We start from the raw sequence: 18,054 nt of genomic DNA, 5'->3' as shown, positions 1-18,054 counted from the left end.
CACCAGATTTTGGAATTTTTATTATACGTGATGGTTTAATACCATTCTTCTTTTTTTTCTCTTGATGTGCTGCCTTTAATGCAGCAAAAATAGCATCATTGGCTGTTTTTGATTTGCTTCGAATAAGTTTATTTTTGATTTTCTTTAAAACTGTTGGAAAACTTATTCCTCCACATTTATTTTTTGAGTTCTTCTTCTTCGTTTTGCTAACCTTCTTTTTACTTTTTCTTTTGATTCTAACCATAACTATGTTGTGTGTGTGTTTATTGTATGCAAGCAAATAATAGACTACGTTCAATTTCTACATGTATTGAATATTTAAGTAATTTTCACCATCAGCAACATGATCATCATCATCATCAGTTTCAATATCAAGTTTACGTTTATTTTGTTGTTTTCTTTTAAACGGTTTAAGTTTAATTCGGTTATCTAACTTTGGTTTTTTATTGTCTTCAAACGGATCAAACTCTAATTTTCCTTCAAATGAAGATTTTGATATTGGATTTGTTACAATTTGATCATCTGAATTATTATTAATCATCATATTTTCAACAGCAGCAGCAATACCTTCTTTTTCTTTTCGCTTTCGATTCACAGGAGGCTTGTTTTGTTGTTTTCGTCGATATTTATTTTTACTTGCATCATTCGTTTTAAATTCTGATATTTTCTTTAAACAATCTTCAATTGTTGTTTTAGTTTTCTCCAGACTTTTTTCACACTGATTTAAAACTTTTACACAACCAACTTTTCGTGTTGATATTCCCATACCAAATTTTATTTTTGCTTTCATCGCTCCAACTACACCTAATGCTGCAGCTTTTTCACCCCAAGATGCATTCTTCGAATGGAAACGTTGCAAGGCTTTTTCCGCTAATACCCTATCAGCATCATGACGTAATTTTAAATCTTTATTTTGTGAATAAGCAATGTCATGATCTTTACATGCCATATCAAGACCATTAATACCTACATCACCTCGTCTTAAACGTTCCTCAAGTTTCGTATTCGGTCCACAAAATTGATAACCAGGTACTTCTATGAAACTCATACGGAATTTTATACAAAGTTTTTTCCAATATTCCACTACCGCTGATGTGACGACGATAACTCATTTTTTGTTTTTTTGTTTTAGTAGGTTGTGTAATAACGATTTTAACATAACTGAACTATACATAGTAAAACTAAACCTTTTATTTTATTTTTATAATAAAACAACGTTTGTTTTTTGTTTTTATTAAAATGAGGTATAATCGAGGCTAAGCTCATCTAGGCTAAACTCGATCTTATATACCCAATAATCACATACGCAAGTTGCAAACACTTTGTAGCTCAGTGGATCATGCATCCGTATTCACAATCGCATCTAAAAAAAAAAAAAGTTGACTCAAGTTGCAAAAAACCACAGATGAAAAATTAGGTTGGTATTAGCTCTCATCGTGTTTGGTAATTTTGAAGAATCGCTGTTGGTAGCATTGCTGAAATTTAAACTTGTCAACAATTTTGACATTTAAATTCATTTGCGGCATTTATTGAAATAAATTACAATTAGAAGCAATGGATCCAAAACGACTTGTGCTATCAAAGCATATGAAACAATCGCTTGTGAGATGCACGTTAGAATTGCAATCTGCATACCCGGAAGCTTCCCAACGTCAACTTGAATCGAAAGTTCAGAATATTTTTGCGGTATGAACGGTTGATTTAATTACAATACAAGCATACATACATACAATGCAATTTATCCATTTTATGTGTTTTATATTACAATAGCTCACGAACAACTCTTTATTCTTAAATTTAGACTTTACATCGTCATCAACACAGCATTCAAAAATCAGATTTACATTACATTACGCCTTCAATTCAGGATCTTTTCATCTTTTTATTTATTATGTAAAAATTGATTCTCTTTTGGGTCCAATTTCAAAAACTTGTGTCCTTTCCTTTAATATTTGCTTTTTCTAGTGCTCAAGAAGTGCTGTCCATGCCATAATGTCCCAGCATAAATCCGGAATACCTTTTTCCCATCCTAAACAAGGAAAGAAACCTAAGTCCGAATTCTTTCAAAAATATGATTTTCAACAAGATCTAAATAATCATATTTATCGGCTGAACGAGAACAATAAATATTTTACCATGGCAGACTTGTACCATTATGCCAAAAATGAATTGGACTATATCGGAAGCTTAACAACATTTAGATCTATTGTCAAAACAATGGGTTATCAATATAAAAAAGTAAATAACCGAAAAATCTTAATCGAAAGTCCCAGGTTAAAATCATTGAAAATTAAGTTTTTGCGGAAATATTTACAATATAAAGAAGAAAATGCTTTATTTGTCTTTTTGGATGAAACGTGGATATACCAAAACGGTGCGCCAATAAGACGGTGGTTAAATGAAAATGACAGGAGGACTATGCCTAAAAAAATTACAGTCACTGAGGGTAAGCGTTTTACCGTTCTCCACGCAGGCTGTAAATTTGGATTTTTGGAAGGTTGCAAATTCCTTTTAAACAGCAATATTGATAGTGCCGACTATCATAAAACGATGAACGGGGAGTTATTCAAAAAATGGGTAGAAGAACAATTAGTTCCATCGCTTCAATGCTTCCACCAAAAGGTTGTTGTGGTAATGGATAACGCCCCGTATCATTCGGTGCTTGTAGAGCGTCCCCCTACCTATTCTTGGAACAAATTAAATTTACAATCTTGGCTAACTGAACGCAAAATTCCCTTTAGCATGAAATTAACAAAAAAAGAATTAATGACTATTATTAGATCACGCATTGGCACCAAAAAATACCAAATTGACGAGTTATTACATACTCAAAGTGTTGAAGTGTTGAGACTCCCACCTTATAACTGTCAATACAATCCTATTGAGCTGGTTTGGGGATTCTGTAAGCCTTACTATAATAAAAATATTAGTTCACAACAATCACAACCTTCCAAAAAAAAGCAGTAGAAGATGTATGGGACGAAGCGTTATCAGGATATACTCAAAAAATGTGGAGTGATAGCATAACTCATTGTGAAAAATTGATCACACAAGATTGGCAAAAACTAATGGGTAATTTTAGTTACAGAGATATTCCTCCGATCATAATATCACTAGCAGATTCAGATGATTCTGATGATGAAGCATCATTGTCTGAATCTGCCAGTGATGTTTTGTCATTTAGTGACCACGAGCAAATTGGTGATTCAAATATGCAAGTGAGTGGTAATTATGATATGAGTGAAAATGTAGCCAACTTATGTGAGTACGATGTAAGTGAAGCTCCTGAAGTTATTATCGTCGAAATAGAAATGAATGAGAGTGATGATCATGTGAGAGGAGAGAATGAAGAAGAAATGGGCGAAGGTACTTATGATGAACGTGTGACTGAATGATTTGTAGCTTGTCGTTTTGGTAACTCCACGTTTCATTCACAAATTTAAGCTTATCAAGTATTGTAAAAAATGATCTAGTAATTAAATAAATATTAATCCAATGTATATTTTCAAAAACATATGTTAGTAATTTTTTAAGAAATTAGGTCAGACCTACTTGTGTAAATTTTAGTAATCGATAAATGTATTACATTCCAAACTCCATGGACCTAATGTTTTGAAAACTAATGCTTTAAAAATATAATTTGCAGACTTTAAATTTTGATATTTGTCATGTTTTCGTTTACTTGCTTCTTCAGCAGCTGATCCTGCAATTATGGAAGTTTTTCTTATGTAAGAATCAGTCAAAGTGTCAACACATGTTACATCCCATATTAGGCGTTGACCTTTACTCCATGGAATGAGTGTACCACCATCAGGTCTTTTACCACCATCTCTCAAGAGGCCACATGGTTCAAGAGAGGAGAAAATGTGGATAGAACTTAAGGCTCGCTGGATAATTTGATCTAGATCCGAATGTCTTTAAAATCTGCCCTTATTTTTAGGACAAGTCTGTGACGGCCATCCTTTAAAAAATTTTAGTTCCTAATTTGATAATTATGTAATACATTTATTAAAGGGATTATATATTGGGGCATTTCAAAGTGGCTTGAATTTATATTTTATCGTTTCTACTCAACTTGTGCCACCAATAATTATTCCAATCCTGATGGGAACAGTACAAGTTAAGCTTACTGCTCACTTCATCTGAAATCTTCTTTTGTGTCAGAAAAAACATAACAGGGGATCTGCAAGAATTGACATTGCACATTTATGTCCTAAAATACGCAATTCCTTGACCGATTCGTCTGTTTTGTTGTTAGTTTATTGGAACAATTCCGAAAGTACTAAAACAATAAAATTAATTTGGCAGGCACTTGGCGATTATCAATTATACATTAAAAAAAGGTAGAAAACTCGTTTGGCCCCATCTTCAAACAAAAAAATAGACAAAAATAGCAACTAAACACGTTCTTCTAATTTATTTATACTGTACCTAACCTCAAATAAATAATTACTAAAAAGTTACTAAAAAAGGTCGTTATAAAATTCACACTAACAAAACTTCTGTTACATACTGCAACCAGTCACCTTACACTATGTAAATTTTCGAAGGTCAGTTGCAAAGTGGTTTTATGCAACTTGAGTCAATTTACGTTATTAATTTATTATTGTAAAATTTGAACGTTATGGCTTTCACCGACCACCAAAAACGCTGAATATTGGAAACTTATTTTAGAAACGGCATAAAAATGGATGGGCAGTGGGTTTATTCAACATGTAATGCTTTTGAAGATTTCCAGGAAACTTTTGTAGAAGTGATCGACATTTTGATAGATTTAACAGAAAAGTACATCGTCTTGTGCACTTTACAAGGAAACTGGAAGTGTAGGACGTAAAGAAGGTAATGGGAGTTCAAAGGTGGGAAATGAAGAAAACAGTGAAACAGTACGACAAGTAATTGAGGAACAGACAAATAGAAATAGTTCAATTTACAATTCAATCTGTCCTATGGGCTATACCACTTGTCAGCGTATTCTGAAACAAGATCAAGATCATTTACATCCTTATCATCCACAACTAGTCCATGAAGTACATCCAAATGATCGACTTTGAACACAACAATAATTCTGTTAGTGGTTTATGGAGAATTTTCATAACAATAGTGCAATATGTAGTGGAAAAAACATTCTTCAGTGTTTAATCGTGTTTTAATGAAATTTTATGACAACCACCTTATTAGTTTAAATATGCCACATGAGTGGCCTCCCACGTTTTGTGATCTAACCCCATATGCAGTGTTGCCAGATGATATTTTTAAAATCCCCCAACTGGAAGCACGAAATCCCCCAAAAATAATGGTATTTTGCAGAAAAACCCCCAAAATTTCCAATAAATAAAACATTTATTTATTATACTCAACTTCACAATCGACTCTTCAACGCCAACTTTGAGGATAAATTTAAATGAACGCACGATACTGTTGACGTTTAAATTATTTTTGATTTTTTGATGACAATAAGGCTTGATTACACAGTGTAAATTACAAAATTCTGAGTTCTGACATAAACGAATAATTTTTTAGTGACATTGGCGACCAAAACGCTTTGCATTCGACTGTTCACCTACCTATGAATTTAGGGTATTCCTGAAAAAAGTTCTAAAATTGCTACATCTTCTGCTCTGCTACACATGTAAATAAATTTGAAAACATTTTTTTAAATAGTATTTTTATCTTGAATATTGATAATATGCTAGTTTCTTCCTCACCACCAAAAATAATTTCCCCCCAACAAAAACCCCCAAACATTTATACCCCCCAAAATGTACCCCATCTCTCTAAAAAACCCCCCATCTGGCAACACTGCCCATATGACTTCTTTTTGTAGCCATACATTCAATTTTCAGTGCACCTGTGGTTGATATGGATGATCTTCGGCAAATCATAGCTAACAAACTTGAATGAATCAATAATTCGCTGTGGATGTTGCGATGTTGGAAAATGTTGTTGACACCATTAAAAAAAAAGTTAGGTTATGCATGCGTGAACCCGTGAACGTGGTGGTCACATAACACATCATCTAAGTTTTATTTATGAATGTTATTAATAATTATTTTTATTTTACAGGTGGAGTTTTTGAGCTACCTTAGACCATTGTTTTCGGTGACAGAAGTCAAATTTTAATCACAAGTGAGATAAAGTACTCACTAGTGAGTTAATTTGACAGTTGCCATTTAACTTGACATAAATCACTCACAAGTGACTAAATTTGACAGCTGTCATTTTACTTGAATGAAACTGCATTTCTTGGATTTTTGCAATAGTTGCACCTGTAAGATAAAACGTCGTATATTACACGTGATCGAAATGCCATTATGAAACTCGTGAGAAGTGTCCCACTCGTGCGCAAGCGCACTCATCGGTCAAAATTCTCACTCTTGTATAATGATGCATTTCTATCACTTATAATATAATATACTATTATTCAATTCTGACGTTTTAAACCGTATTTATCAACTTCATAACAACCAAGGTAAACAATTGTTTATTCGGTAGAGTGAGTTAAAAAAAAATTAACTCACTAGCGATTTAAAAAAAAATTTATTCACTCTTTGTTAAAAAACATATAATTGATTTCATATAAATGTTCATCAAGTGAGCTGTGCATTTGTAAGAGCACCTTTAATTTAGTTACATTACAAAAGTCACATTTATGAAGGCCATCACCAATAAATCTTTACTTGGTAAAAATACAAAGACAAAAACAAATAAGAATTACTTTAATTTAATCACTAAAAAGACGTAACATTGCTTTTGAAATCAGCAATGTTAAAATGGACAAAAACTGAAAAACTAGTCAAATCGGGTTCGCGCAGAGCAAGCAACTTTGACAGTCAAAGTCACTAGCTTTAGCTTTAATACACAGCTTAGATGCACATTTATATGAAACTGAGTATATATAATGTACTCGTATAGTGAAATTTTTTTAATAAACAATTGTCAATGTCAAAATGAAGTAAAAAACCATACTGTACCACCCTAAAATTTGGACATATGGACCAGCTGTATAACAATTTGACACCAAATCATGGTTAAGGTTATGTTCACTTCACTTCCCGTACCTTTCTTCCGTGAATTCATTTTCAAAACAAATTTAATGAGACATCAGGAGAAACCTTTTCGAATTTGAAATAAACTCTCGCTTGTTAGGGCGCAGGCTCAGTTACATAAAAAAATGTTGACACTCAATGTGATCAATCGTATTATCATGAAAATCACAGTTTGGCTCATACCAACAAGACAACGTTTTGACAATTGTTTATTAAAAAAATTCAACTATATGTATATATATGTAGAACTTGTTCTTCCCGTGTCAAAGCCTTCTACTTCTTTGCCCTGTGTCCTACAGAATGCTGCTTCAAAAATGTTTCTACTTGATGGAATCTACAAATCTTAATTTAGCACAAATTCTATAGTTAAACATTATCCACAAACCTGTTTATATCGACATTTTCCTTAATCAATAACATTTTCGTCAGCTGTGAACGGTATGACCACAATTAAGACGATTTTACAGTTTTTGATCGCTCCGAAATATAAGCCAAAATTATCTTCACGTCGACCGGGGGGTCGTTCTTATTTCTCCAATTACACAAACAATTATACTCTTTTTTCGTACAATATTTTACATTTTACTGGCACTACTTTGCCTACTGCTTCTAGTGCTTCATTCATTACATGTTCCGGAACAAAAATCTCGTTCCGTCGCATATTTCTGACTCCGACATTTTTCACGAAAATTATTGACACAAAAATAATTGTTTATAGCAAAATGGTTGTCACGGAAGTGTTGCCACTGTCACAGACTTGATTTTTGTTGCAGTATTTTGCATAATTCATAATAATTCGTGAATTGAAAGTGTCTGTCGCAAAATTGAATAAAATATTGTATAAACCGCGTGAGTTAAACGAATGTTTATTCATTCGAAGAATTAGCTCACTCGCGCTTCGCGCTCTTGAGCTAAACATTCTTCTCTTGAATAAACATTGGTTTAACTCACTTGGTGTATAAATATCTATTAAATCAATGAAGTATAGTCCTACAGAATCTCTAGTGGAATTCGACTTTGGTTGTAAATTTACCAACAACAACCGAAGAATAAGATTTTATTATCAAGTAATAACCTTTGTCATAAATACAACTACCACTACCTGTAACATCCTTGCTTGAAGCGAACACTGCGAACCCCAAACTGACAACCCTCATTAGCATTTATTAGTAGGATTATTGCTGCAGCATGAAATTCTATTTTTCAAGTGACAAACATAAATTTACGACCAAAGTCGGGTTCCACTAGAGTTTCTGTAGGACTTTACATTTGTTTCCATAGAAAAGCCCTTTTATTAAATTGAAATCTGTTTTTTTTAACTACCTACCGAGTTCTGAGTAGTTCAAGATTCAAGAATGCGTTCGTAGTTCTAGGGTCCCTAAACAAAGTTCGAACGTTATGATTAGACATAAACTCCATCCATTTTCAATATACATTACTGTTAGGGAATTTTCTTTTTTTGTATTGCAATGAAAGTGTTTTATTTTTTCTAATATTGAACATTCAAAACGGACGTTTTGAATTTGTCAAAAAATTTGACACTGTCAGATTATAATTATTGAAAAAAAATACGATTAAGTAGCGATATCATGGAGGCCACAGGCAAGGTTATAAAGAGAAAATGCCTCACTTTAGAGATAAAACAAAGCGTTCACCGGTGTTTTCAAAACATTTGGGACATGAATGGTCCAAATTTGGGGAGGATGCCAGTTTACCGAATGGTTGGGTAAATTTTTGCCGTAAGTTGATGAATCCACTTTTAATTTAAATTGATCTATTTAAAATGTTAGCTTCAATCTCCTACAGATATCTGAAGGAAAAATACGGGGTAATTTCTGGATCGGGGACACAGGCACAGAATGGAAACGACGCACGATGGAACAGTGAAGAAATATTTGCGCCGTTGTGCGCTTTTTTTAATTACAAGACCGCCGGCCTTCAGGCTTGACTTGAGAGGGTTTGCTCCTGAGCACTATTTATTTTGAATGTATCATGTTTCCCCTCTGTGTCCTGCTCTGAAATCTTTTCGTTAAAATCTAATTATGTTTATTAAGGTACACCTACTTGCTGGTTTCAATGCCGGTATTTAATATTAACCTGTAGATACCATATTTTAAGTAAAATATTCAAAACTAGTTTGCTTTGCTTGATTGCGGGGTTCGATTAGAGATTTGTCAAAAATGACAATAATCGTACATTATAACCTCTTCAAAATACACATAACCTGAATTATTATCTGACATTGCATTTACAGTAGAAAAAAGTTGTATCCTATTACACCACAAAAGTTACTAAAATCACTAGATTTAGTTGTGTATATTGAAAATGGATGGAGTTTACGTAATTTTTTTCATGGCACGCTTTGATGACAGGTTTTTTGAATCACAGGATATAATACCAAACAGGATCCAGTCCATAACTCTTTTCCAAACATAAATCCCTAAAATTTTCAAATACATCAGTTAAAAGCAAAACATCTAGTTTTAAGTATAAATCATGCCATTCACCCAAGTTTTTAATTTTAAAATATTTCCATACTTTCACTGCATGTTTGAATTCTTCTTGAGAAATTCCTTCTTTTGTGAGCGAAGAAGAAAATTTATCTATTGATGGAAGAAAATTTCTCAAGAGAATCCATGTATTCATAGGGATATATTCCTTTTCTAATTATCTTGCTTTTTTCTCTCCTAAATAACATATCTAATTTATGATTTGAAAAGTATTTAATTATTTCTGTCAATTGACTTGATTCTAGATTAGATAACAAATTGTCTAGGCCACTTGCTAAAAATCTAAATGAATCGATAAATCTCAATTCGATATATCCATTATCATCCATTCTTAAAATTTTACTGAAGGAAATATACTTCTCTTCGTTATTAGGTATTAATTTCAAATTATAACCCGAGCGTCCACCAGAGTAGCGCTCCAGTCGCGCCACCCTCACCGGCCCACGCATCACCCCCTCTTGAACTACCCCCGGAACAAGCAGTACCGGCCGACAAGAACCGAGACCTCCCGACGGGAAAAGTATAAGACCATGAGTTCCAACCCCAGAGAAGAGAAGCATTCTACCTTGAACACCCGAACGTGTCGGACGTGTGTCGGAGTGAAAGTGCAGTGAAGTGTCCTTACGGTAATAGTGTCGGGCGAGCATGGAAGCTCGAAGCTCCTCGCGCCGCCGAAAACAGAAAGTTAAAGTAACTTTAATTGATTCACCAACCTCAAACAAAGTGCCCCAAACATCCGAAGAGATGAAGCCGAGGACCACCGCTGAGGCCCCCAAAACCCCCACAACCAGGTCGAGGACCCTTCAACGATCCGGTGAGTCCAAACCCACTAAAACTAAACGCTCCCCAACCCCCGATGAATCACCCTCATCCTCGAGGGCCTCATCCCCGGCATTATCCACAACAAGCAACACCCCGCGAACCCAAACTAGTCAACCCGCCCCCGATTATAAATATACCGTTAAAGAAATCCCAGCCAACAGAAGGCCTTTTACAACTTTGTAGTCACCACTCTCGGTCTAAAATCGGTGCGGCTGCGAGTCAATTACAACAAAACCGCGCTCTAATCACAAACACCCCCCGCGCCCCCAATTTTCTCAAGACCCTTCAGGTCGCCGCCAACAGCACCTCCATAAATTATGCCCCCATCAACCGCAAAACCGCCGGCCTCTCGTCTGCCTCCAAAAAACCCACCTTCTCGGTGGTCATCCGCGACGTCCCACAGGACATCCCTGCTGATGACATTGGCACCCTCTGCCCCTCACTCTCTATCGGGAAGGCCTGGAGAATAATCTCCAGGAAAACCAACCGCGCCACGTCTTTCATCCGCGTCTTATCTACCGACAATAAAACCGTCGACGACATGCTCATCAACGGTGTCGCCCTCTACGGCCGCACCTTCGAGTGCGAGACCTCACACCCCTTGTAGTGCCCCAGGTGCTTCCAATTCGGCCACGGTCAGGCCGACTGCACCAACAAACCCATCTGCCCTGAAAGCCACCTGCCAAACAGATGCCCCGCGAAAGAGCCCTCCTGCTCTACCTGTAATGGCCCCCACCCTGCATGGTCGCGCGCATGCCCCAGCTTCAAAAAGATCCAAGTGACCGACGAAACCCCCGTCCTCCCGGTTAAAATCGTTGACCCCCTAACCGCAATCGTCGAATCGGCCGACACCGAGTCGAACCCATCCGAGAACGACGCCACCATAACCATCATCAAGAGCTTGCTCACCTTCATGACCAAGACTCTGTTCGACCTCTTCCCCATGCAGAGGTCCAAAATTCAATCCATTCTCGAAAACACGTCAAAATCGGTCTTCAACGTCGTGACCAAAGTGTCCCACTCCGGCCACAAAATCCACTTCACTTTCGACCAGTGAAGTGGCCCCCACCTCCCCCCCCCCCTTTTTTTTCAACTGTCACGCATAAATGGCTCCCATACAAATGGGATGCATAAATATCTGCGGCATAAATCGTAAATTCAATCCCCTGAAAAATTTTCTCGCGCAGGATAAAATTTCAATTCTGGCCATCTCGGAAACTCACACGGTAAAATCAATCGTCGTTTCAAAATTTCACTGCTATCAGAGGAACTCTGAAATTAATCCCACCCGCAGCGGCGGCGTCGCCCTCCTCGTCGCCCAAAACCTTGCCTCCACCCCCCACACACTCCCTAACCACCTCAACCATCTAGAAGCCGTCGCAGTCAACCTGCACCTCCAAATCATGTCCATCCTAATCATCTCCTACTACAACCGCCCCCAAGACAGAGTTTCCGCTGATCTGCTTCGCTACGCGGCCCAACATAACTTTGCAATCGTCCTCGGAGATTTTAACGCTCGTCACACAGACTGCGGTGACACTCGAACGAACCCCAACGGCAGGTCACTGAACTCCCTTATAACCACTCTTCCGCTGTGCCGTCTGCACAACACCGATCCCACTTTTTTAAGTCACACAGGTTGTTCCATCACAGATCACATCCTCTCAACAGAAAACTTCGTCCCCTTCTTGTACCCCCATTGCAGCATAGGAACAACCGTCACTTCCGATCACGTCCCATTAAAAACACACTTCCTTTTAGATGACCTGCAGCGTCAAAATCCAGAACATCAAGTCCCGCCCAATCGTTCTTCAAGCAGGGGTCCTTCAGGGTTCCATCCTTTCCCCCCCTTCTCTGCATTGTATACTGCAGAGATTTTCCTGTTACAGATGCCCCCCGGACGAAGACCAGACTCTTCGCCGACGACACCGCCGTGTGGACAAGCCAGAGAAACCCCGCGATCGCCGCCAGGATCCTACAGGGCCATCTGAACGACATCACCACCTGGACACACACCTGGAGAATCAAGCCAAACCCTCTCAAATCCCAGTCCATCTTAATGTCCTACTCCGGAGCCAGGTCCCGCCACCAAGCCCCCCATCTCCTACTCAACAACCAGGCCATCCCCAAACTTCAACACATCCGCTACCTCGGCGTCACCTTTTCCAAAAATTGCACCCTCAACCAGGACGTCAAAGAAACCCTCAAAAAATCCCGCAACCGAGCCTACCTCCTGTACAGAATTCGAGGGCGCATCCGTGGGGGCGATCCGAAAACCCTGTACCACACCTACAAATCCTTCATCCGTCCCGTCATCGAATACCGCGCCCCCATCTACGCCACCCTATACCCGGCCCTCCTCCGCCAAATCTCCGCAGGATCTTTCGACTCCCCGACAGGTTCCCCTCCGACAACTTCCACCAGGAAACCAACACAATCCCGCCTCAAAGAACTCCAGAGCCGCTACGTGACACGCACCCTAAACTCCAACAACGCCCTCGCCATCCAAACCCTGTCCACCTCGTTTAAATACCCGTCACGAGACGGCCGCCTCCTCAACAGAATCCCGAAAATTCCCAAGCGCAAGCTAAAACACCAGCCAACAGCTCTCCTCTCACCAGCCTACACCGACCTACCAGACGACCCCCTTGACCATGCGGTAGCCGTCGACGACGCCAGGACTACCGGGATTCAGGACATCTACCCCGGTAAGCCCTTCTAACCTCCCTTGTTCTCTTTCTGCTCTTCTTTCTCCATTCCAGATACGTGAACAACAGGACCCAGAAGAAAAAAGAACAACCCAGTAGCAGAACCATCCATCCACAGGAACCTCAAGGACGCCCAGGACACCATCTGTACCCCCCAGCCCCATCTGCCTCACCTAGTATATAAGTTCACTGTTACCATTAAAACATTATTTAACTTCCATTGTAGGTATTCTTCTTTGTTTTTTCCGCTCTACTGTATTCATATTGTATTGTACCCAAATCACTGTCTAGTATTAAGCATAACACTGTAATTAAAATAATCCCAGCGCTGAAAAGGCCTCAAGCCTCAGCAGCGCCCCCCTGTGTAAATTGCCATAGTCTAAGTAAATTGAATTGTAATACACAAAAATGGAAATAAATGAAGTTGAAGATTGAAGCCCAGAGAAGCAATCTTTTCCGCTCCTCCTCAGTTGCTCCCTTGTGAGGACGACTACCTAGGACAGAAAAGTGACCAGCGTTTCTCCGCTCCGACACAGTTGCTCCCTTGCGTGGACGACTCCCTGGAAAGAGAACCTGCTGCTCCGTTCCAAAGTGTTTAGTACGTTACATCTTTGTACATATTGTAAATATACGATTTCTGCGATAAAGTGTGTGAGTGATTTCTCATCGAGCCCCAGAGAAAATCCAAGAACCCCGTCACAAATTGACTTTTATCTTCTCCTAGATTTTTTATAAACAAATGACAATCGGCACATCACTCGCGTTTTAAAATGGGCCACGCGTGCCAAAAAAGGCCCAATTAACAAACAAACTCGTCAAATAATAGTATATTAAAAGACAAGTTTCATAAGACCAGTCTTGAAGCACGAATGCAAGATTAAAAAACGAGTGGCGTAGCCACGAGTTATTTTAAAGAATGAGTGCTTCAAGGTCTTATGAAACGAGTTTTTTATACTATTTTTTGTAATATGCCCTTTTTAAGATGTTTTTAAACAAAAATGCGTCGTCCGCGCCGATAATAACAAGTCGTGCCATTCGATGTGAAATGGCCACCAGGGGCACTTGGATCAGTTGGATCGCGAATGAATGGAAACTGTAATAACTACGGAAGGTTTACAACTAGAATAAATGTCAACCATTAATTCGTCATTGATTATCAAAATAACAATAAATACAATAAGAACTTCAATCATAATCGGTGCAAATCATTTTGTAATATTAATTTGTGTTCGCGAGAAACAGCTAGACATAAAAAGGGTTTGAAACTCGAATAAGTATCAATTGTCATTGATTGTCAAAATAACAAATACAATAAGAACTTCAATGACAATAATGCAAATCATTTTGTGATATCAATTTGTATTCGCTAGAAACAGCTAGACATTTAAATTTTGACAATTTGAATAAATTTTTCCTTCTGTAATTTCTGTAATACTATTACAGTTTCCCATAACGCGCGAGGTGGTGACATCTACCGATATTTTGACTTTTTTCCGGACGCAGAGTTTTGAGCGATTGGCACGACTTGTTATTACGATCAGCGCAGACGACGCAAAAATGTTTACTTTCCTCGATTTAGGGATTTTTGTGGCGGTTGGTAATGTCTTAATTTTAAAAGTGAAAATTTTATCAAGTCTTCAAAGTCGCCTTTTGTTTTATCCAAATTCTGTCACAAAACACGAATATGGAAGATAATCTTTCATGTACGCCCGCTGAAAAGTACGTGAAATTGCCAAAAATACGGTCGCGAATTTGTTGCCTGATAAATCCTGATAAATAATTCTTTGTTACATTTTGTAATTTTAACTGACACGCATGACGGATCAAGCTTTGCCAACCTAAAAATTTTCGTAAAATGTTCCGTGAAATAATGGCTATAAGGACATGCCAGATGATGACGTCGCGTTCGTTAATATGTCTATTAGAGAATCAAAATGGAGGCAAATTACAAAAACTACTATTGTGTTATATGTATTCTTGATACCATTTCATATTTGGGACAAACGTTTTTCATAAGCCTTTTTTATTTACATGATCCAAGGGTTCCATGTCAAGGCACATTTCTTCAACAATTAACTTTGTTATCTCTTTTGCTCGAGGATGGTCCGAGCTGTATGAAGCAGATCGTGAAAATATTTCTGTAATTGTTGCTTGTTTTTTCGCTGGAGAAGGGCCTTCCATATCTGTCAAACATTCCTCGCCAAGGGTGACTTTTTCTAGAACTTCCGGGTGGAACCGTTTACGTGGGCCCACATATTAGTGGTAGTCCTTTTGATGCTGCGTTTTCCCTCCTCGAGAAATTACAGCTTTGCAATATCTACAGGCCGCTTTATTAATGTCATCCATATTTTTAGTAAAATATTTCCAAATTTCACTAGTGCAGGGGCTATGATGCGAGTGCGAGAGAGACAGCACACAAAAATAATAATAATGTTGATACTAATCAAATTATCAATCAATATAAAGTCCATTCACGTTGGATTTTCTCTGCCAAATTGTTCTCACGTTGCAAGCCTGCGCCTCCTTTCCTAGTAATTTTTACATTATCGTGATTTGACGTCTTTAATTTTGAATGTTAGTTTGACGTGTGAAATAAAGTCACAGATTTTTTAATAAAATTCTATTCCTGGGTGATTTTACCATGGCGAAAATAAAAAAAGGTTAATTTTAAAATTGGGTTAACCTTCCACAACTGACGTAATGTGACGAAACCCGCAAGCTAATACGGACTCAAGAAAAAACAGCTTCAGTTCGAAAATTAATTAGTCAGAATTCTTTAATATTTAATGTATTGTATGTATTAACATGATTATAATCTATTTACGACCTTTATTGAGCAGTTTTAACAATACAACGTTATCTTAAAGGTAATGTGTACATCGAAAAAACTTAAATTAGAAAAAAATCATTAAAAATCAAAATACACCTTTCTTTTGTGGTATGCAATTGTAACAATACATTCTTGAAACGTCACAACCACAATCAAAACGTATAAGTGTCTCTGAATAACTGAAATTTTATTGCCAAATTTGTTCCATCATTTAGATGCATTCCTTACTTCCATCGCTTCCAATGAAAGAAACTTCACACAATTTCGTATTGGGTTCATTTTCTATAACTTATTCTGGTTTCTCATCAGTCATCACTGTAGTCATTAAGGGTTTTTTCACTTAATCAACAACGCAAGCAGAAAAATACAACACCAGTAGGTAGGAGTTAGGTACCTGTTGTATGTTCCTATTCCTAATCCTATCATACCGATTAACAACTGACACTATTTTTAGTGCAAATGATCACAAAATGGATGTATTATTACCTATTGTTATCCTCTAAAAACAATATTTGAAAAATGACTGTTTCTTTGCTGACAGCGAATAACATAACCTCTACAGTCTACGAATGACTTGGTTACTTTATCAGCCCGTATTGGTGACATACACAGCTAAAGCATTCTTGAAGTAAAAATCACACCGCCACATTATTGAATTATTTGACCTTGACTAGGAAAATCCAACGTGAATGGACTTTAACACATCAGACTTGATGCAGTGTCAGGATGTCGTAATTTGGTAATTGTCAGTAAATAAAATAATTGGGTGAACATTACGTTAACAATGGTGTCATGACGGCTTGTGTCGTGGATCGAGGTGATCGTGGTCTGCACATCTATCACCTCCTGTAAAATAATAAAATGGGGTGGTGAGTAACCAGTTCGCTGAAAGTGTTGTGCGAGCACAACCAATACATATTTACAATAATAAATCACACACATCTCAAATATGGTACCATCACAACGTCAACTCTTAATAGCTTTGGTGATTGTCAATTAATATTACATATTCATTGAACTCTAGTACTTTAGGTCATTATCAATTATTATTAACTTATTAAGCTCTGTCCGGGGTTATTAGGAGAAATGGGAAGGGTTCCTACAGAACCCTCTAGGACTCAGTCCTCATCTCAATAAACAACTGCAATCAAACGAGGCGCCCTGATAACACTCAGCGACCCTCAATCAATTGTGATCACCAATCGCGACGGAGTTGTGCAATGAGTACGAGTACTCGCCCCGCCCGATAAACAAATGAGCAGCCCTAATAAAACTCAGCGACTCACTCGATTCGTCTACTGACAGCTCCCCGGTCTCTGCAGTCCATGTAATCACAATCAATTTCACACCGCTAGCAGCTCCACGGTCTCTGCTAGCGTATAGTTGCCGGAACAAAGGAAGGTTGGACAGTGTAATTAATTAGCTCGACATGTCGGGGCTCAATCATATCAAAATTAGCAATTGCATCAAACTGTTATGACTTTGATCAAATCAAAAACATAATCACCCTCGATGGTGAAAACAATATCATCTCAATTAATTATAACTCACGAGCAGTCCTGATCCCTGTCAGCGACTCTCGATTAATTATTAATCAGGAGCGGTCCTGATCTCAGTCAGCGACCCTCAATTAATTAGCAGTCACGAGCAGCCCTGATCTCAGTCAGCGACTCTCAATACTCTCAATTAATTATTATAAATCATTCAAAGACTCACCATGCTAGTTGTATTTAATTATGGCCATGATCATGATCAATATCAATTATTAAAATAGGTAAACTCACCACATCACCAACAGAAACAGGTTACTCAGTGATACACTCACCTTGTGTAAATTAACTACACCTTTCACAAACTCACTTTTGCATAAACTTTAATAAGATATTCTAATTGGATTCTTTGCTCTGCACTCTGTCACAGTTCGTCTTCGACTGACCTAGTCCGCCCTTTAAATACCCTAATAATAAGTATCCGGTACTGTTTTGTTTGTCTTCAACTATTTATCGAAATTCCTGAAGGTCCAAAACAAGTCTATAAATCCATCTAACCTTTGGACGTGACTTAGACATTTGCAAAAGACGAAAACAGGGGAAAAAAATGTGTTTCATATTTCGTTGTCCTACACTAGTTTCTGTACG

At 37.7% G+C, this 18,054-nt stretch overlaps 1 long non-coding RNA gene across 2 annotated transcripts; it reads right to left on the bottom strand.

The window, feature by feature from the left end:
- Positions 1-1,771: 1,771 nt before the first annotated feature.
- Positions 1,772-5,787, bottom strand: LOC138140715 (uncharacterized). Of its 2 annotated transcripts, XR_011162717.1 has the most exons (3): positions 4,333-4,599; positions 3,553-4,282; positions 1,772-2,029 (listed from the first exon to the last, which is right to left on the bottom strand). It is a non-coding gene; the product is annotated as an uncharacterized lncRNA (long non-coding RNA). The 2 variants fall into 2 exon arrangements; XR_011162716.1 differs by having other exon boundaries at positions 1,772-4,282; positions 4,333-5,787.
- Between the last annotated feature and the right edge of the window lie 12,267 nt (positions 5,788-18,054).

This window comes from Tenebrio molitor, unplaced genomic scaffold (assembly GCF_963966145.1).
Source record: "Tenebrio molitor unplaced genomic scaffold, icTenMoli1.1 SCAFFOLD_153, whole genome shotgun sequence".
Lineage (NCBI taxonomy): Eukaryota > Metazoa > Arthropoda > Insecta > Coleoptera > Tenebrionidae > Tenebrio > Tenebrio molitor.
Note: the sequence above shows the minus strand (reverse complement) of the source record. Positions and strands in the feature narration are given on the sequence as shown.